Source organism: Citrus clementina, unplaced genomic scaffold (assembly GCF_000493195.1).
Source record: "Citrus clementina cultivar Clemenules unplaced genomic scaffold, Citrus_clementina_v1.0 scaffold_1, whole genome shotgun sequence".
Taxonomy (NCBI): domain Eukaryota; kingdom Viridiplantae; phylum Streptophyta; class Magnoliopsida; order Sapindales; family Rutaceae; genus Citrus; species Citrus x clementina.
In genome coordinates this window covers 11,274,441-11,296,718 of record NW_006263303.1, presented here as the reverse complement: position 1 = coordinate 11,296,718, position 22,278 = coordinate 11,274,441, and the positions used below count along the sequence as shown (strand labels likewise).

At 35.7% G+C, this 22,278-nt stretch overlaps 2 non-coding genes across 2 annotated transcripts; one reads left to right on the top strand and one right to left on the bottom strand.

Moving 5' to 3' along the window:
- Positions 1-3,945: 3,945 nt before the first annotated feature.
- Positions 3,946-4,049, bottom strand: LOC112095986. Its single transcript, XR_002904146.1, has one exon. It is a non-coding gene; the product is annotated as a small nucleolar RNA R71 (small nucleolar RNA).
- A 15,864-nt stretch (positions 4,050-19,913) lies between these two features.
- Positions 19,914-20,017, top strand: LOC112095914. The gene has a single exon (XR_002904074.1). It is a non-coding gene; the product is annotated as a small nucleolar RNA R71 (small nucleolar RNA).
- Positions 20,018-22,278: the final 2,261 nt, after the last annotated feature.

Genomic DNA, 22,278 nt, shown 5'->3' with positions numbered 1-22,278 from the left:
AGCCCAACAACAAAGTAAATATTGTCCCCTTTGGGCACATAGTCTGTCGTAGTTTTATTATTAAGCTTTGAAACCCAAAACGCGTCTGCTTAGGAGATCCCATGACTCATAAACCATTCCAGGAACTCACTCACTAACGATGTAGGATATTACAAAATAAATGATAAGGATACTTCATAATGGTTTGATCATCTTTAAATAAGTTGGGAGTCCAAATTTTTTTTCCCATAAACATATGAGGATGATAAGGATCGCATTATGATCCAAAAGATCTTCCTCAGGCAAAAGTGTGGTCACATCTTGATCCTAAATACCCTTTAGATAATCTCCTTAACACCTCGTCAAATATAGATTGGATCGTTTTAATTAGTCCTCCTTATATAAAGGTATTGTGTCCATTCATGTATAAATTTGACTCTGAAATCATATAGAAATCCATGAGTCTAACTTGACTAGAAAATTAGCTTATGAATTTAGTTGCCCCAAGCTTATATGTTTAATCTAAAAACCATTTTCAATTGTTGTGAGAACTTTAACACTTTTCATTGATTTTCTTTTTCTAATTTTTTATCACAAAGTAAAGTGATGTAAAATATGTACTATTAAAAAAAGATTTTATGAGGATACTTGAAGGGTGTAAATAGTACCACTAAGAAAGAAATCCTTAGAGTACATATGCAACTGAATGGCAAGCTGAAACATAAAGTAAGTAGTAAAAGCCCAATATAGAAAGAATTATGTGGTTTCATTTTTTTTTTTCGTAACCCCAAAAGAACCAATTTTTTTTACCATGACTCATATTTCCAACCATTTGCACAACCTATCTATTTCAGTCTATTTCACTGGTATCTCTAACATTCAAAGGGTAAAATGGGGAAGTCAATAATAAAAAAATTAATTAACCAATTTATTTCTATTTTACTTTTTCTTTTTCTCTTCTTGTTCATTTCTTCTTTTATAAAAAATTATTGTCTCTGTTTCATTTTTTTAATTTCTTCTTCTTCTTCGTGTCATCTATCTTTTTCTTCTTTTTTATTAAATTTGTTGGTGGCGAAGTTTGAGATCATGTAAATAGAGTGTGACACATGTGCTTTGTTGTGCAAATTTTATTAAAATCGCAAGTGTACGAATCTATTGTAAAATAGATCAATGGTGACGAGTGTCGATCCCACGAGGAGGTGGATTTTAATTGTGTGTAGAATTAATTTTTCTAAATGGGTGATTAGATTTGTAGTGAAAATGATTTGGAATATTCTAAAATTAAAATTAAAATGGCGAGAATAAATTGAAGAGAAATCTATTGAAATGAAGCACTTGGGTATCTGGATCCGTATCAACATGCACCATGGACTAAATATTCCTTATTAATGCCAATTAAATCATGAGGGGGGAATCCACACCTCATGAACCACACTCTAATCAATATGGTGCTAAAAGCTTATCGTTCCAAATAATAATAACCTTGTACTAGGGAGCTGGTGAAACCAGAGCGGTATCTAGACAAGATTATTATTATTTGTCGACAAGAAGTCAAAACATCCACAAAAACTAGAGGGGAAGAGAAAATAAATTTACCAAATAAAGCCCATGACACATGTTGAGACTTCACATTCAACCCAAGCTTGAAAGAAAATTAGCTACTCATAATTGAACTAGGGGCAAAATGAAAATTTATTAAAATACGTAGAAAATACAAGATGGAGAAGGAATTATAGAAAATTGAGCCCAAAAATGGATTCAGAGATATCAAATTAGAGGAGGGAGGCCCATTTTTTATAGATACATTGAGTAAATCATTGCCATCGGATTAAAAACAGTTTGGACGCTCAGGATTGTGCCACGTCATCAGTCAACAGTACGCGGTTTGAACAGTCACCCGGCTTGAACAGTAACACGGTTTGGTTGAAAATAATCTTGTGTATATGCATGTACCATACGCGCAATTTTTAGTCCACTAACATGCTGCCACATCACCGATCAACAATGCATAAAAATTTTCTCCAATAGAATCGTGACACTTCATTAGTCAATGCCATGTCATCGGTCAATGCCACATCATCGATCCGTCTATGTGAACAATGTCGTGAACAGTAACGTAGACAATACCATACATGTGAATAGTACCGTACATATGAACAATGACATTTTTCCTTTTATGCTCCTCTTAAGGTTTTCGATTATCCTGAGTTCAAAAGTGATGCTCGTTTTACCTTTTGATCTCTTGTTCATTGTGAAATGACCATGATGCCCCTAAAATACATGAAATATTTAATTAAAATAAAACACACATAATTAAATCACAAGAAGCTTAAATACATAAAAGTAATAATGTTAGTAAGACTTGAAATGTAAAATGACGATTTTCTCATTTATAAATATACATTTTCTAACACTCAACACACCCCCCAACCAGCTTATTGCTAGTCCCTAGCAAATAAAGCGAAAACAAAATTTAAATCCAAAATGATTTTTTTTTTTAACAATCATGTTTATTCAATCAGATTAATGATAGTAATCAAATAAAAGTATAAGCATTGTCTCTAGTCTAAAGAAACATTACACCCACATCAACCATCCACATGAATTAGCCCAGTAGACTTTGTCACATCTACTTTCAAGAATGACATGTTAAAATAATAAATTGCTAAGTTGTATTAAGAATTGGTAAAAATGTTACTCTCCAAGAAAAATGATAGGCTCAAAAACTCACGTGATACTTATTATGACATGTGCATTCCTTCAACCAACTCATATTTGTCTCCTACATCAACATATAGAGTAGCAAACATGGCGTAACATCACTTAAGACCAAAGATAATGCAAATACTAAAATTTAAAAGTTATCATGTCATCCAATGTTAAAAAATCACACAATTTTTTTTTTTAAATGACAGTCTACCCTCCAACCTATTCTAAACATGAAAAAAAAAATATGCATGCAGAAATATGAAAATGATGCAGAAAAACTAATTAGAAAAGTTACACTTAAAATGATAGAAAAAAAAATATTTTTTTTAACTAAGAAGATGCATTTCTAGAGGCACTATATTGAGTGTTAGAAAATGCATATTTATAAAGGAGAAAACCGTCATTTTACATTTCAAGTCTTACTAACACCTTTACTTTTATGAATTTAACCTTCTTTTGATTTAATTCCGTTTGTTTTATTTTAATTAAGTATTTTATGTATTTTAGGGGCATCGTAGTCATTTCACAATAAACGAGAGATCAGATGGCAAAACGGACATCACTTTTGAACTCAGGACGGTCGAAAACCTTAGGAGGAGCATAAAATGAAAAATGACACTGTTTACATGTACGGTACTGTATACGTTACTGTTCACGACACTGTTCACATAGACGGATCGATAACGTGGCATTGACCGATGATGTGGCATTGACTGATGAGGTGTCACGATCCTATTGGGCTAAAATTCTTATGTACTGTTGATGGTGACGTGGCAGCATATCAGTGGACGAAAAATCTCGCGTACGGTACATGCATCACACAGGATTATTTTCAACCAAACTGCGTTACTGTTCATCCGAGTCAAACCGCGTTACTATTCATCCGGGTCAAATAGTATTACTGTTCATCAGCGTGGTCAAACCACGTACTGTTGATTGATGACGTGGCACAATCCTAAGCGTCCAAACTACTTTTAATCCGATGGCCATGATTTACTCCATGTATCTATAAAAAGGGGGCCTCTCCCCCCTAATTTGATACCTCTGAATCCATTTTCGAACTCTGTTTTCTGTAATTCCCTCTCCATATTGTATTTTCTTCGTATTTTAATAAATTTTCATTTTGCCCCTAGTTCAATTATGAGTGGCTAATTTTCTGTCAAGCTTGGGTTGAAGGTGAAGTCTCAACATGTGTCATGGGAACAAATGGTTACAAAATTTTTGAATAAATATTTCCCAGTGCATAAAACCAATGCTATTCACAGGGAAATCTCGGAGTTTACCCAGAGAGAGGACGAGCAGTTTTTCGAAACATGGAAGCGATTCAATGGGTTACTCTTGAAGTGTCCACATCATGGGTATGAGAAATGACACCAATGCCAATACTTTTTAGAGGGATTACTGCCGAATGTGCAAGAATGGCTAATGGAAACAAGTGGAAGAGAGCTAATGTCAAAAAGTGCATCAGAGATTTGGGAATTCTTCCAGCGACAAGCGGATAATTCCCAACAACGGAGTCGATCACTCAGGAATACTAGAAGAATTAAAGGAGTGAATGAGGTTCACACTGGCGAGTCAACTTCAGGAATCAAAGAAGTCAAGGAGATGGTTGAAGGTCTTGCTCGACAAATAGCATCGTTATCGACTGCTAAATCAACAGAACCACATGACCATGACTCATACTCCGATCAAGCCAATGCCATAGGTGTAATGAGAAAACCATCGAATTACAACCCATACTCCAACACATATAATCCTAGATGGAGAGACCACCCTAATTTTTCATGGTCTCAAGGACTCCAACAGAATGGACCAGCAGCTCCAGCTCCACCAATGCAATAAATTCCTCAAAATCCTCAAGCCTCTCAGCCCCCATTTAGACCATACAATCAGAACCAGAATTACTCTCAACCCAGACCATGGGAGGATTCATTCCAGAATCTTAAGAATCTTACTCACTCCACGATTGAGCAACAAAACCGCACCATTGATGGACTACGAAATGAATTGAGAGTGGGCTTCAACTCACAAGCCCAATCAGTTTCAAGCCTTGAGAAGATGGTAGGACAACTTGCTTCTTCAGTTCAGACCTTGGCAATGACCATTGAGAAAGGTAAGTTTCCAAGTCAACCAGTGTCTAATCCTAAAGGAGTGCATGAAGCAAGTACTAGTTCACCACAGTAGCATGGAGAAGTCAAAGCAGTTATGACCTTGCGAAAAGGAAAGGAAGTCGACAACAAAGTGAAGATGCCGGTGACAAAAGAAAATCAAATTGTACCTATGAATGTTGAGGACTCATCACCGGAGAAGAAAGAAGAAACTGTTCCCAAGGCTCCATTTCCTCAGAGGTTAGTTAAAGGAAAAAAAAGAAAACCCACAGGTGAGATTCTTGAAATCTTCAAACAGGTAAGTGTTAACATCCCTTTGCTTGATGCTATTAAACAAGTTCCATCTTATGCCAAGTTTCATCAAGACCTTTGTACTAAAAAGAGAAATATGCATGTTCAAAAGAAGGCATTTTTAACAGAAAACGTTAGTTCTATACTCCAATATAAAATTCCTTTAAAATGCAAAGACCCAGGCTCCCCCACTATCTCATGTAGTATAGGGAACCACACAATTGAGAATGCTTTGTTGGATTTAGGAGCTAGTGTAAATCTGTTACCTTATTCAGTATTCGTGAAACTTGGACTGGGAGAATTACACCCAACTCCAGTGGTGTTACAGCTTGCAGATCGGTCCACGAAAATACCTCGTGGTATTGTGGAGGACGTGCTTATCTAGGTAGACAAGTTTTATTTTCTTGTTGATTTCATTGTAATTGACACTCAACCAATACAGGATTCAAGGAAGCACATTCCCATTATCCTAGGCCGACCTTTCTTGGCAACTGCGGATGCTTACATTCAATGCAGGACTGAAAATATGCAGTTGTCCTTCGGCAACATGACTATGGAGCTAAACATCTTCAACATTGCCAAACAACCTCACAATACAGATGATGGAATTGTTGATGTGGATTTAATAGAAACAATAGTTGATAACACTTTTCTTTCAAACCTTAGTGATGATCTTTTACAAACATGTTTAACTCACTTTGGTTTGGATTTTGATATTGATATATCAGTTGATGAGGTCAACGCCCTGCTTGACTCAGCACCATCCATGGATACTAATAAATGGAAGTCAAGAGTTGAACAACTAGCACCATCAGAGAAAAAACTCATCCCATCATCAGAATCACCACCGAAACTCGAGCTCAAACCATTACCCAACACATTGGAATATGCATTTTTGGGAGAAGAAAGTACTCTACCGGTAATCATCTCATCATCCCTGAATGACGAACAAAAAGGTAAGTTGTTGGATGTTTTAAAAGAGCACAAAGGAGCATTAGGATGGACCATAGCAGACATTAAAGGTATAAACCCAGTAGACTGCATGCATTACATTCACCTTGATGAAAATGCTAAATCTACTAGGGAAATGCAACGTCGGTTAAATCCTAATATGAAAGAAGTTGTTAGAACAAAAGTCCTTAAGCTATTAGACGCAGGTATCATTTACCCCATTTCTGATAGTTCATAGGTCAGTCCTGTGCAAGTTGTCCCCAAAAAGTCAGGAGTCACAGTAGTTACCAATGCTGATAATGAATTGATACCCACTAGAGTGACTACAGGATGGCATGTATACATTGATTATAGGAAGTTAAATTCTGTCACACGTAAAGACGATTTTCCTTTACCATTTATTGATCAAATGCTTGATAGATTCTAAATGGCTACTCAAGATACAATCAGATCCCCATAGCACCAAAAGATCAAGAGAAGACCACTTTCACTTGCCCTTTTGGTACATTTGCATATAAGAGAATGCCATTTGGATTATGTAATGCACATGCTACATTTCAACAATCCATGTTGAGCATTTTTTCTAATATGGTTGAACGATTCCTTGAAGTCTTTATGGATGACTTTTCTGTCTTTGGTGATTCGTTTGATCAATGTTTACATCATCTAACACTAGTTCTGCAGAGATGTATCGAGAAGAACTTGGTCTTAAATTGGGAGAAATGTCATTTTATGGTAAAACAAGATATTGTTCTCGGTCACATCATTTCGAGCAAAGGTATTGAGGTTGACAAAGCCAAGGTGGATCTCATTTCTAATCTTCCTCCATCCAAAACAGTTAGAGAAGTAAGATCTTTCCTTGGGCATGCTGGTTTCTATAGACGTTTCATTAAAGATTTTAGCAAAGTTTCTAGACCCTTATGCAATCTACTTGCTAAGGATGTACCTTTTATCTTTACTGATTCATATCTTACGGCGTTTGAAAAACTAAAGCAATTGTTGACATCATCACCCATCATTCAGGCCCCAAACTGGAGCTTACCATTTGAGCTAATGTGTGATGCATCTGATTATGCAGTAGGAGCAGTTTTAGGACAAAGAATTGATCGAATTCCCCACGTTATTTACTATGCTAGTATGACATTGAATGATGCACAGTTGAACTATTCAACTACTGAAAAAGAAATACTAGCAGTAGTGTTTGCATTGGAAAAATTTTGATCCTATCTCATTGGTTGTAAAATAATTATAATCACGGATCATGCTGCTCTTAAATATCTTGTCACAAAAAAAGATGCAAAAGCTAGACTAATTCGTTGGGTGTTACTTTTGCAGGAATTTGACTTGGAATTCAAAGATAAGAAAGGGACAGAAAATGTTGTGGTGGACCACCTCTCTCGTCTCCATTTTGACACAATTACAGAGCCATTAATATTGAATGAGTCATTTCCAGATGAACAATTAATGAGTGTGGAAGTATTACCTTGGTATGCTGATATAGTTAATTATCTTGTTACAGGTAAACTTCCAGAGCATTGGACCAAGCAAGATAAGACTAAATTCTTTGCAGAGATAAAGAATTTCTTTTGGGATGACCCGTATTTGTTCAAGTATTGTGCAGACCAAATTATTAGATGATGTGTCCCAAAAAATGAAATTCAGAATATTCTTTCATTTTGCCATGAACAAGCTTGTGGAGGCCATTTCAGTGTTAAGAAAACAGCAACTAAAGTTTTACAATGTGGTTTCTATTGGCCAACTATATTTCGAGATGCTTACACTTTCTGTTCTTCATGTGATAGGTGTCAATGAATGGGGAGCATTACGCGAAGGAATATGATGCCACTAAATCCAATTTTAGTGGTTGAGATTTTTGATGTATGGGGTATCGACTTCATGGGACCCTTTTCCCTTTCTTTTGGCCATCAATACATATTGGTTGCTGTTGACTATGTATCGAAATGGGTAGAAGCAATTCCATGTAGGACCAATGATCACAAGGTGGTGATAGCATTTTTGAAAAGCAACATTGTTTCATGCTTTGGATTCCCTCGAACAATAATCAGTGATGGTGGTGCCCACTTTTGTAACAAAGCATTCAAAACTCTTTTGACAAAGTATTCAATCACACACAAAGTGGCAACCCCATATCATCCGCAAACCAGTGGCCAAGTTGAGATATCCAATCGAGAAATAAAGCACATATTAGAAAAAACGGTGAGGCCAGACAGGAAAGATTGGTCATTAAGACTTGATGATGCATTATGGGCATATAGAACGGCTTTCAAGACCCCGATTGGGATGTCACCCTACAGGCTAGTGTATGGAAAAGCTTGCCACCTACCTGTGGAACTCGAGCATCGTGCATATTGAGCCATCTAGAAATTCAATTTTGACATGCAGCAAGCCAGCTCAGAAAGAAGATTACAACTGGCCGAACTTGAAGAAATTCGCAATGACGCATACAAAAATGTCAAGATTTACAAGCAATGAATGAAAGTCTTCCATGATAAGCAAATTATGAGAAAATCGTTCACTCTAGGTCAGAAAGTGCTTTTATTCAATTCTCGCTTGCACCTATTTCCAGGTAAGTTACGCTCTCGTTCGTCTGGCCCATTTATTGTTCATACTGCTTTTCCACATGGGGCAATTGAAATTAAGGACCCAAAGAACGGTGTCACGTTTAAAGTTAATGGTCAAAGATTAAAGCCATATCTAGAATACCAACCACATGGAGAAGACATCGAAATAAATTTGAGTGACCCACCAAATTTGAATTGATTTTTTTTTTCTTTTCGGTGATTTGATTTTTTCTTTTTTTCTTTAATTATATTATTCTTTTGCTAATTGAAATTATTTTTGCATAAGTGTGTTTGTTTAACTATTAAGTTTTCTCTTTTCATTTTTAATCATGAGTACCTTACTTAGACCGTTCCTCCTGAACATTCTTAAACCACTTCAACGTGTCAAAACTCATCTCAAAAGGCAGATTTAATTTTGTAAAACACATCGCATTTGGGCTCTACAGCCACCAGAGTTAGTAGCCTATGTTGATGGTTTAGAAAGCCAACTCCGAGACATTGAAAGAAGTGTTTACGACATCCAGTTGGCGATTGAGGTAAATTCAATAAGAGGACGATTTTAATTTTCTTTGTGTGTTTTAATTTGTTTTTCTGTTTGTGTGCTTTAGTTTGTTACCCCGGTGAAGTGGCAGATAACGGTACTCCGTGACAATCAAGTCAGTTACTCCAGTTTCCTATAATAACTGATATTCTGAAGCGAAGATATGGACAAAAATGAGACTCTAGCGAAGCTTCACAAGTGATTTCCTTCACTTCCTCAGAATGCCCTTCTTACGATCTATAAAGCTCGGTCCGAACGCATGCGATTGCTCATGAGAAATAACATACCTGCTGACATCCGTTGGTTAATCGAGGCTAAAGTACGATCGGCAGGTGAGTTACCTCCAAAATTTATTGCATACATGTCTAATTGTGGTAAAAGAAATTATGCAAGAAAACGACGAGCTTGACGAATTTTTATTGCTTGTCATAAGTGTGCTAGAATGAGTTGCAATAAAAACCCATGTTCTTTAGGAATGGTGTTTGATAACAGGGAAGATAAGATTCAATTCATTAGGGATGGCTTGAATAAGGAGTCATTGGATGATATCTTTTTGTCTCTTGAAACGCATCCCAGTGGATATGTGCAAGAAGCGATTCTCCAGTTATGGCCATTATTCCAAAAAGAGCATGCACGATATAGTCTCGGGAATCTGACTATAAACGACCCTGTTTGCCAATTTATAAGAAAACTGGATAGGAAGCCTATCCTCGACCCATAGAAGGCGTTTAAGCCGTTTCTGAACGTAAAACCAGAGGAAGATGTGAGCCACCGTCGCAACTACCTATAAATATCCTTTCACTTTACTAATATTTTATTTCACTATTGTTTTATTGAGTGCATTATTGTCTTTAATAATTTTATTACTGTGTGTTTTTTCCTTATTACTGTTTGCTTTTTCCTTTTTACTATTTCCTTTTTTACTCGCGAGCCACGTGCTTTACGTGTTATTTTACACTGACATGTTACCTCATACACAACTGTGACCCACTGTCACCAAGACTCTTAAATGTGATTTTTTTTTGTCAAGTACTCACAAATTATTTTGTTGAGAAGTATCCCAATGGCAGCTACTCCCAATAGACAATTCAAGAACATTTGTGTACTTTCTGGGTTTACATATGGCAAACATAAAGAGTTCGTTGAGTCAGCCATAGATCTTGATCGAAGCATACCAGCGAGAAAATTACACTTGGTGTATGGAGGAGGTAACCGAGGGTTATCAAAAATGGTCTCAGAAGCAGCTTTTATCAGAGGAAGTCAAGTGTTAGGCATCATCCCAAGAGTCCTAAAACCATTGGACAGTTCGTCTGACTCATCAACTGGAGAAGAGTTAGTCGTCTCAGGTATGCAAGAAAGAATAACTGAAATGCTTAATTATGCTGATACTTTTATTTTCCTTCCAGGAGATCTTGCAACAGTAGAGGCACTTATCACACTAGCATCTTGGGCCCATCTGCACATCCACCAGAAACCCATCGGTTTGTTAAATGTCAATAACTTTTATGATGGCTTTATCGCATTTCTTAACCATGCAATAAAAAATTATTTCATTCCCTCTAATGCGAAAAAACTCTTTATTTGTGCTCACACTACTAATGAGCTACTTGATATGTTACAAGCTTATCGACCGGAGCCAGACCCCTAGACCTTTGTGTTGGAGCGTCCAAATAATGATGGTAACAGTAGCCGCAGTAAGAAGTACAAATTAGATTTAACTCTCCGCCTGTAAATATTTTCTTCTGTGATGCACCACCCAGGTGATGTCTTCTAAACTCTACTTCTTTCCTTTCAAACATTGAGGACAATGTTTCGTTCTGGTTAGGGGGAGGGAATGGTCGACAATTGTGGAATTTTGGTTAAGTTTTTACGTGGAATTTTGGTTAAGTTTTTACTAATTTTTTGTTGTAGAAACTAACTGTTGCTAACTTTTTGTGTTGAATATGGCTGAATATGGAGTGTAGTGACTCTAGAAACACATCTTCATCGTTAAAAAAAAAAAATCAGACATTTTCTTTTTCTTTATTATGTTTTTATGTTTATTTTTCTTCTTTTTAATTTCTCCTCTATAAATATACATTTTCCAACTTGTGAGTCGAAGATGGCTGAATATGGAGTGTAGTGCCTCTAGAAACGCATCTTCTTAAAAAAAAAAAAAAACCATTTTCATTTTCTATTATTTTACGTGTAACTTTTCTAATTAATTTTTCTGCATCATTTTCACATTTCTGCATGCATATTTTCCTTTCATGTTTAGAATAGGTTGGGGGGTAGAATGTTGTTTAAAAAAAAATTGTGATTTGTTTTAATATTGGATGACATGATTAATTTCAAATTTTAGTATTTGTATTACCTTTGGTCTTAAATGATGTTACGCTATGTTTGCTACTTTACATGTTGATGTCGGAGACAAATATAAGTTGCTTGGAGGAATGAACATGTCATAAATAAGTACCGAGTGAGTTTTTGAGCCTATCATTTTTCTTGGAGAGTAACCCTTTTGCCCATTCTTTAATCTGATTGAATAAACACGGGTGTTTCTAAATTAAAAAAAAAATCATTTTGAATTTGAATTTTATTTTCGCTTCATTTCCTAGGGACTAGCAATAAGCTGGTTGGGAGGTGTGTTGAGTATTAGAAAATGTATATTTATAAAGGAGAAAACCGTCATTTTACATTTCAAGTCTTACTAACACCTTTACTTTTATGAATTTAACCTTCTTTTGATTTAATTCCGTTTGTTTTATTTTAATTAAGTATTTTATGTATTTTAAGGGCATCATAGTCATTTCACAATAAACAAGAGATCGGATGGAAAAACGGACATCACTTTTGAACTCAAGACGGTCGAAAACCTTAGGAGGAGCATAAAAGGAAAAATAGCACTGTTCACATGTACGGTACTATTCACGTGTACGGTACTGTATACGTTACTGTTCACGACACTGTTCACATAGACGGACGATGATGTGGCATTGACCGATGATGTGGCATTGACTGATGAGGTGTCACGATCCTGTTGGGCTAAAATTCTTATGTACTGTTGATGGTGACGTGGCAGCATATCAGTGGACGAAAAATCTCGCGTAGGGTACATGCATCACACAGGATTATTTTCAACCAAACCGCGTTACTATTCATCCGGGTCAAACTGCGTTACTGTTCATCCGGATCAAACCGTGTTACTGTTCATCCGCGTGGTCAAACCGCGTACTGTTGACTGATGACGTGTCGCAATCCTAAGCGTCCAAACTGTTTTTAATCCGATGGCCATGATTTACTCCATGTATCTATAAAAAGGGGGCCTCTCCCCCCGAATTTGATATCTCTGAATCCATTTTTGGACTCTATTTTTTGTAATTCCCTCTCCATCTTGTATTTTCTTCGTATTTTAATAAATTCCCATTTTGCCCCTAGTTCAATTATGAGTGGCTAATTTTCTTTCAAGCTTGGGTTGAAGGTGAAGTCTCAACATGTGTCATGGGCTTAATTTGGTAAATTTATTTTCTCTTCCCCTCTAGTTTTTGTGGATGTTTTGACTTCTCGTCGACAAATAATACTAATCTTGTCTAGTACTGCCTTGGTTTCACCGGCCCTCTAGTACAAGGTTATTATTATTTGGCACGATAAGCCCTTAGCACCATATTGATTAGAGCGTGTTTCATGAGGTGTGGATTCCCCCCTCATGATTTAATTGGCATTAATAAGGAATATTTAGCCCATGATGCATGTTGATACGGATCCAAATACCCAAGTACGTCATCTCAATAGATTTCTCTTCAATTTATTCTCGCCGTTAAATTCCAATTTTAGAATTTATTCTCGCCATTTTAATTTAAGTTCTAGCATATTCCAAATCATTTCCACCACAAATCCAATCACCTATTTACAAAATTAATTCTACACACAATTAAAATCCACCTCCTCGTGGGATCGACACTCGTCACCATTGATCTATACTAAAATAGATTCGTGCGCTTGCGAGTACATTAAAATTTGCACAACAATTGTCATGGAGTACTGTTATCCGCCATTTCACCGGGGTAACAAACTAAAGCACACAAACAAAGAAAAACAAACTAAAACACATAAAGAAAATTACAATCGTCTTTTTATTGAATTTATCTCAAGCTCCAATTGGATGTTGTAGACACTTCTCTCGATGTCTCTGAGTTGGCTTTCTAAATCCTCAACATAGGATACTAACTCTAGTGGTTGCAGAGCCCAAATATGATGTGTTTTACAAAATCAAATATGTATTTTGAGATGAGATTTTACACGTTGAAGTGGTTTAAGAATGTCTAGGAGGAACTGTTTAGCTATTGCACTCATGATTAACAATGATAAGAGAAAACTTAATGGTTAAACAAACACACTTATGCAAAAATAATTTCAATTAGCAAAAGAATAATAAAAAGAAAGAAAAAAAAATCAAATCACCGTAAAGAAAGAAAGAAAAAACTCAATTCAAATCTGGTGGGTCACTCAAATTTATTTCGGTGTCCTCTCAATGTGGTTTGTTCTCTAGATATGGCTTTAATCTTTGACCATTTACTTTAAACGTGACACTGTTCTTTAGGTCCTTAATTTCAGTTGCCCCATGTGGAAAAACAGTATGAACAATAAATGGGCCAGACCATCGAGAACGTAACTTACCTGGGAATAGGTGCAATCGAGAATTGAATAAAAGCACTTTCTGACCTGGAGTGAAAGATTTTCTCATAATTTGCTTGTCATGGAAGACTTTCATTCGCTGCTTGTAAATTTTGGCATTTTCGTATGCATTATTGTGAATTTCTTCAAGTTCTACCAGTTGTAATCTTCTTTCTGAGCTAGCTTGCTGCATGTCAAAGTTGAATTTCTTAATGGCTCAATATGCATGATGCTCGAGTTTTACAGGTAAGTGGCAAGCTTTTCCATACACTAGCTAGCTTTTCCATACAGGTAGGGTGACATCACAATCGGGGTCTTGAAAGCTGTTCTATATGCCCATAATGCATCATCAAGTCTTAATAACCAATCTTTTATGTATGGCCTCACCGTCTTTTCTAATATGTGCTTTATTTCTCGATTGGAGATCTCAACTTGGCCACTGGTTTGCGGATGATATGGGGTCACCATTTTGTGAGTGATAGAATACTTTGTCAAAAGAGCTTTGAATGCTTTGTTACAAAAGTGGGCACCACCATCACTGATTATTGCTCGAGGGAATCCAAAGCGTGAAATAATGTTGCTTTTCAAAAATCCTATCACCACCTTGTGATCATTGGTTCTACATGAAATTGCTTCTACCCATTTCGATACGTAATTGTTGGTAGATTTCTATAAGCAATTATTATCAATGCCAATGTGCAAGTATACACAACAAGTAATAAAATGATGAGTATTCAAGATCGTCTCCACAGGGATTGATGTTACTCAAAATGCTAAAGCAATCACAATAGTGCACATCAATCAAAGACCAAAACAAACAATTGTCGAATAATTCTATTGTAACTAATAATTGTGAGGGATGAAAATAAAACAATATTGTAATGAAATAAACTAAGTTAAATGAGTCTAAGATTCAATTGAGAATATAGTAGTTGAATGATCAAACTCTCCTACTGGGGTGACTGTTGTTTACCAAATTAGCACCAGTTATTACAATAAGTGCTGCAGCAATGGGTAGAATAAATCTGCATCCCCAGCCATCGCATGTTAGAAATCTCATACCTTTAAATCTACTAACAATGACCAGTTGCTCATATATTTATGGTATGGCAGTATAACCTTTAATCTCTCTACCCTATAAGGTGAACACCTATGTCTAGAGTGTCCCAAATCTTAACTTCAAGTATTGCCCTTATAAGATTCAAGATAACCTAATCTAGGAAACTCGACTTAAGAACAAGTAATACTCTAATAATGTCCGCTAAGACATGCCCTTGTGCTGCTCTATCTTAATTGAAACTATTAAATGGGTGGTCAACCGAAATAACAGTTGTATTCATAAAAACTACTAAAGTATAATGCTACAGCATTACCATAACAATATAAAAGAACAGTAAAGAACCCATTGGATTATTTGTCACTCAACCACAAGTAAATTTAGTTCATAATCTGGATGAGAAAAATAAACACAAATATATTGAACTCGGAATACATCCCAACAATTCAAGGAAGAAGAGAAAATATAAGTTGAGCACGAAGAAAGGTAAATAATTCTGCACAGCCCTCCTCTTTTGTTTCCGATTAGCTCTCTCTAATCTTGATCTCATTCTTCTTGCCTTTGTAATTATTTCTGATGATAATTCCTTGCCGCCTTTCTATGTGGTGCACGCCTCCTTTTTATATTGTAAATTAGGTTAAAACCAAAGCCCATGAGCGTGCATATGTTTGAATTAGGAAACATGCAGATCGCGATTTTATTGCTGACTTGTGCCTAAGTTCTCTCCCGCATTGCTCCCAGATTGCTACAGCACTGGTTCTCTAAAAGCTGCTACAACACTGTTTTATTCCCGATTGTGCTTTACTGCTTTTGTGGCCATTTTCCTTCCTCATCTTGCTCTTCTAATGCCTCAACATCCTCTCACGCATTTAAAACCTACAATTTAAAATCTGTTTTTAGCACAAATTACTATGATTCAATCAAAACTTATTAAAACTCGACTAAAATGAATGTTTATGCAAAAGATACCCAAAATGTAATAAAAACACCTTATTTGTTCTCTAAGTGACCTTGATTCAAGTCTAGAATTGATGTAATAACTCTCATTTCCTACAGTTATCAGTAGTCAACAACAATCAATATGTATTGATGGCCAAAAGAAGGGGGAAAGGGTCTCATGAAGTCGATACCCCATACATCAAAAATCTCAACCACTAAAATTGGATTTAATGGCATCACGTTCCTTCGTGTAATGCTTCCCATTCGTTGACACCTATCACATGAAGAACAAAAAGTGTAAGCATCTCGAAATATAGTTGGCCAATAAAAACCACATTGTAAAATTTTAATAGTTGTTTTCTTAGCGCTGAAATGGTCTCCATAAGTTTGTTTATGGCAGAATGAAAGAATATTCTGAATTTCACTTTCTGGGACACATCATCTAATAATTTGATATACAGAATACTTGAACAAATGAGGGTCATCCCAAAAGAAATTTTTTATTTCCGTAAAAAAATTGGCCTTGTCTTGCTTAGTCCAATGCTCTGGAAGTTGACCTGTAACAAGATAATTAACGATATCAGCATACCACGGTAATACTTCCACACTCATCAATTGTTCATCTGGAAATGACTCATTCAATGGTAATGATTCCATAATTGTGTCAAAATAGAGACGAGAGAGATGGTCAGCCACAACATTTTATGTGTCTTTCTTATCTTTAAATTCCAAGTCGAATTCCTGCAAAGTAACACCTAACGAATTAGTCTAGCTTTTACATCTTTCTTTGTGAGAAGATATTTAAGAGCAGCATGATCCGTGAATACAATTATTTTACAATCAATGAGATAAGATCAAAATTTTTCTAATGCAAACACTACGGCTAGTATTTCTTTTTCAGTAGTTGAATAGTTCAACTGTGCATCATTCAATGTCATACTAGCATAGTAAATAATATGGGAAATTTGATTAACTATTTGTTCTAATATTGCTTCTACTGCATAATCAAATGCATCACACATGAGCTCAAATGGTAAGCTCCAGTTTGGGGGCTGAATAATGGGTGATGATGTCAACAACTACTTTAATTTTTCAAATGCCACAAGACATGAATCATCAAAGACAAAAAGTACATCCTTGGCAAGTAGATTGTATAAGGGTCTAGAAACTTTGTTAAAATCTTTAATGAAACGTTTATAAAAACCAGCATGCCCAAGGAAAGATCTTACTTCTCTGACTGTTTTGGGTGGAGGAAGATTAGAAATGAGATCCACCTTGGCTTTGTCAACCTCAATACCTTTGCTCGAAATGATGTGACCGAAAACAATACATTGTTTTACCATAAAATGACACTTCTCCCAATTTAAGACTAAGTTCTTCTCGATACATCGCTGCAGAACTAGTGTTAGATGATATAAATATTGATCAAACGAGTCACCAAAGACAGAACAGTCATCCATAAAGACTTCAAGAAATCGTTCAACCATATCAGAAAAAATGCTTAACATGCATTGTTGAAATGTGGCAAGTGCATTATATTATCCAAATAGCATCCTCTTATATGCAAAAGTGCCAAAAGGGCAAGTGAAAGTGGTTTTCTCTTGATCTTTTGGTGCTATGAGAATCTGATTGTATCTTAAGTAGCCATGTAGAAAGCAATAAAATTCATGGCCTGCTAATTTATCAAGCATTTGATCGATAAATGGTAAAAGAAAATGGTCTTTACGTGTGACAGAATTCAATTTTCTATAATCAATGCATACACGTCATCATGTAGTCACTCTAGTGGGTATCAATTCATTATCAGCATTGGTAACTACTGTGACTCTTGACTTTTAGGGACAACTTGTACAGGACTGACCCATGAACTATCAGAAATTGGATAAATGATACATGCGTCTAATAGCTTAAGGACTTCAATTCTAAAAACTTCTTTCATGTTAGGATTTAACCAACGTTGCATTTCCCTAATAGGTTTAGCATTTTCATCAAGGTGAATGTAATGCATGCAGTCTACTGGGTTTATACCTTTGATGTCTGCTATGGACTATCCTAATGCTCATTTGTGCTCTTTTAAAACATCCAACACTTTACCTTTTTGTTTGTCATTTAGGGATGATGAAATGATTACCGGTAGAGTACTTTCTTCTCCCAAAAATGCATATTCCAGAGTGTTGGGCAATGGTTTGAGCTTGAGTTTCAGTGGTGATTCTAATGATGGGATGAGTTTCTTTTCTGATGGTGCTAGTTGTTCAACTCTTGACTTCCATTTATTGGTATCCATGGATGGTGCTGAGTCAAGTAGAGCATTGACCTCATCGACTGATCCGTCAATATCAAAATCCAAACCAAAGTGAGTTAAACATGTTTGTAAAGGATCATTACTAAGGTTTGAAAGAAAAGTATTATCAACTAATGCTTCTATTAAATCCACATCAACAATTTCATCATCTGCGTTGTGAGGTTGTTTGGCAATGTTAAAGATGTTTAGCTCCATAGTCATGTTGCCAAAGGACAACTGCATATTTCCAGTTCTGCATTAAATGTGAGCATCCGCAGTTGCCAAGAAAAGTCGGCCTAGAATAATGGGGATGTGCTTCTTTGAATCCTGTATTGGTTGAGTGTCAATTACAATGAAATCAACAGAAAAATAAAACTTGTCTACCTGGATAAGCACGTTCTCCACAATACCACGAGGTATTTTTGTGGACCGATCTGCAAGTTGTAACACCACTAGAGTTGGGTGTAATTCTCTCAGTCCAAGTTTCACAATTACTAAATAGGGTAACAGATTTACACTAGCTCCTAAATCCAACAAAGCATTCTCAATTGTGTGGTTCCCTATACTACATGAGATAGTTGGGGAGCCTGGGTCTTTACATTTTAGAGGAATTTTGTGTTGGAGTATATAACTAATGTTTTCTGTTAAAAATGCCTTCTTTTGAACGTGAATGTTTCTCTTTTTAGTACAAAGGTTTTTAAATAACTTGACATAAGATGGAACTTGTTTTATAGTATCAAGTAAAAGGATGTTAACACTTACCTGTTTGAAGATTTCAAGAATCTCACCTGTGGATTTTTCCTTCTTTTCTTTAGCTAACCTTTGAGGAAATGGAGCTTTGGGAACATATTCCTATGGGTTGGTTTCTTCTTTCTCTTCCGATGGTGAGTCCTCAGTATTTACAGGTAAAATTTGATTTTTTTTTTTTTACTGGCATCTCCACTTTGGTGTCGACTTCTTTTCCTTTTTGCAAGGTCATGACGGCTTTGACCTCTCTGTGCTGCTGTGGTGAACTGGTACTTACTTCATGCACTCCTTTAGGATTAGGCACTGGTTGACTTGGAAACTTCCCTTTCTCAACAGTCATTGCCAAGGTCTGAACTGAAGAAGCAAGTTATCCACCATCTTCTCGAGGCTTGAAACTGATTGGGCTTGTGAGTTGAAGCCTACTCTTATCTCATTTCGTAGTTCATCAATGGTGCGGTTTTGTTGCTCAATCATGGAGTAAGTAACATTCTTCAAATTCTGGAATGATTCCTCCCATGGTTTGGGTTGAGAGTAGCTCTGATTCTGATTGTATGGTCTAAATAGTGGCTGAGAGGCTAGAGGAATTTGAGGAATTGGTTGCATTGGTAGAGCTGGAGCTACTGGTCCATTCTGTTGTAATCCTTGAGACCATGAAAAATTGGGGTGGTCTCTCCATCCAGGGTTATATGTGTTGGAGTATGGGTTGCAATTTGATGGTTTTCTCATTACACATATGGCATTGGCTTGATTTGAGTATGAGTCATGATCATGTGGTTCTGTTGATTTAGCAGTCGTTAACGATGCTATTTGTCGAGAAAGACCTTTAATTATCGCTTTGACTTCTTTAATTTCTGAACTTGACTCGCCAATGTGAACCTCATTTACTCCCTTAATTCTTTTAGTGTTTCTGAGTGATCGACTCTGTTGTTGAGAATTATCCGCTTGTCGTTGGAAGAATTCTCAAACCTCTGATGCACTTTTTGACATTAGCTCTCCTCCACTTGTTGCCATTAGTCATTCTTGCACATGTGGCAATAATCCCTCCAAAAAGTACTGGCATTGGTGCCATTTCTCGCACCCATGATGTGGACACTTCAAGATTAGCCCATTGAATCGCTCCCATGTTTCGAAAAACTACTCGTCTTCTTTCTGGATAAACTCTGAAATTTCCCTGCGAATAACATTGGTTTTATGCTCTGGGAAATATTTATTCAAAAATTTAGTTACCATTTGTTCCCATGATATAATGCTATTAGCAGACAATGTATTGAGCCATGAAAGAGCTCTATCCTTTAAAGAAAATGGGAATAGTCTAAGTTTAACATTATCATCTGAAAAATTCTCATATTTAAATATTTGACAAACAGCATGAAAATCATTCAAACGATTATATGGGTCCTCATTTTCTAGGCCATAGAATATTGGGAGACAATTTAGCACAATAGGTTTTAATTCAAAACTCTTGCAACTACATTTGGGTATCTTATGCATGATGTGTGTTGGTTGATTTATATAATCAATTATTATCAATGCCAATATACAAGTATACACAACAAGTAATAAAGTGATGAGTGCTCAAGATCGTCTCCACAGGGATTGATGTTACTCAAAATGTTAAAGCAATCACAATAATGCACGTCAACTAAAGACCGAAACAAACAATTGCCAAATAATCCTATCGTAAATAATAATTGTGAGAGATGGGAATTAAAGCAATATCGAAATAAAATAAACTTAATTAAATGTGTCCAAGGTTCAGTTGAGAATATAGTAGTTGAATGATCAAACTCTCCTAATAGGGTGACTGTTGATTACCGAATTAGCACTGGTTGTTATTATAAGTGCTGCAGCACTGGGTAAACAAATCTGCATCCGCAGCTATCGCATGTTGGAAATCTCATACCTTTAAATCTACTAACAATGACCAGTCGCTCATAAATTTAATGTATGGCTTTATGATCTTTAATCTCTCTACCCTACAAGGTGAATACCTATGTCTAGGATATCACAAATCTTAATTTCAAGCATTGCCCTTATGGGATTTAAGATAACTGAATCCAGGAAACTCAATTTAAGAACAAGTAATACTCTAATAATGTCCGCTAAGACATGCCATTTTGCTTCTCTATCTTAACTGAAACTATTAAATGGGTGGTCAACCGAAATAACAATTATATCATAAAAACTATGAGAGTATAATGCTACAGCATTATCATAACATCATATAAGAACAGTCAAGAACCCATTGGACTATTTGTCACTCAACTACAAGTAAATTCAGTTCATATTCTGAATGAGAAAAATAAACATAAATATACTGATTGTAGAATACATCCAATCAATTAAAGGAAGAAAGATAATATGAGTTGAGCACGATGAAAGTCTAAGGATCCTCCTCGGTGCTTCAATGATGCCGAATAGACCTCCTTAATCTTGATCTTCTTCTAGACCTTTTTAATTGTTTTTTAATGTTAATTCCACCGCCGCTTCTATGTGGTGCATGCCTCCTTTATATATTTGCAAATTAGGTTTTCCAAACCAACGCCTATGCGCATGCCTGTGTTTTAATTAGGAAACATGCAGATTGTAATTTAATTGCTGACCCGCGCCTATATTTTCTCCCATGTTTCTCCCAGATTACTGCAGCATTTATTGCTCTAACATCCGCAACAGCACTTGTGTCATTTCTTATTGTGCTTTCCTTCTTTTGTGATCATCTTCTTTCCTCCTCTTTCTCATCTAATGTCTCCGCATCCTTTTATGAATTTAAAACCTACAAATTAAAACCTGTTTTTAGCACAAATTACTATGATTCAAGCAAAACTTGTTGAGACTCAACTAAAATGAATGTTTGTGCCAAAGTTCACCAAAATGTAATCAAAATACATTATTTGCTTTCTAAATGGCCTTTATTCAAGTCTAGAATAGATGAAATAACTCTCATTTCCTAGAGTTATCAATGTGCTCAAATTAGCTAAGGGACTAAAGTAGTCCTTAAATGGCCTCTCCTGTGGTGCTTATTGTTGTTACAAATCCATTTCAATTTTATTTTTATCATGTTTGTGTGTGCGAAGTGTTTTCTCAAGTTCAAGGTCTATAGGCTCAAGATTAGGTAATAATGACCTTCGACCATGCATGCAAAAAACACAAAATATAAAAAATGAAAATGGGAACAAAACAAATAAAAATAAAGAAAACGGAGAAATTACAGTACTAACGTTATTACACTGTTACAACATTTCTATAAAAACAAATTAAAAAAATACGTGAAATAAATTAACTAAAAATAAATTAATAAGATAAACAAAAAAATTACAAAGAAGAATAACGTGAAAATTAAATTACAGAACTTTAAAGAAGAGAAAAAGAAAAGAAATTCTTACCTTGAAATGTAAATTCACTTTTTTTTTAAATAAGAAAAAAAATTACAAGAAAATAAT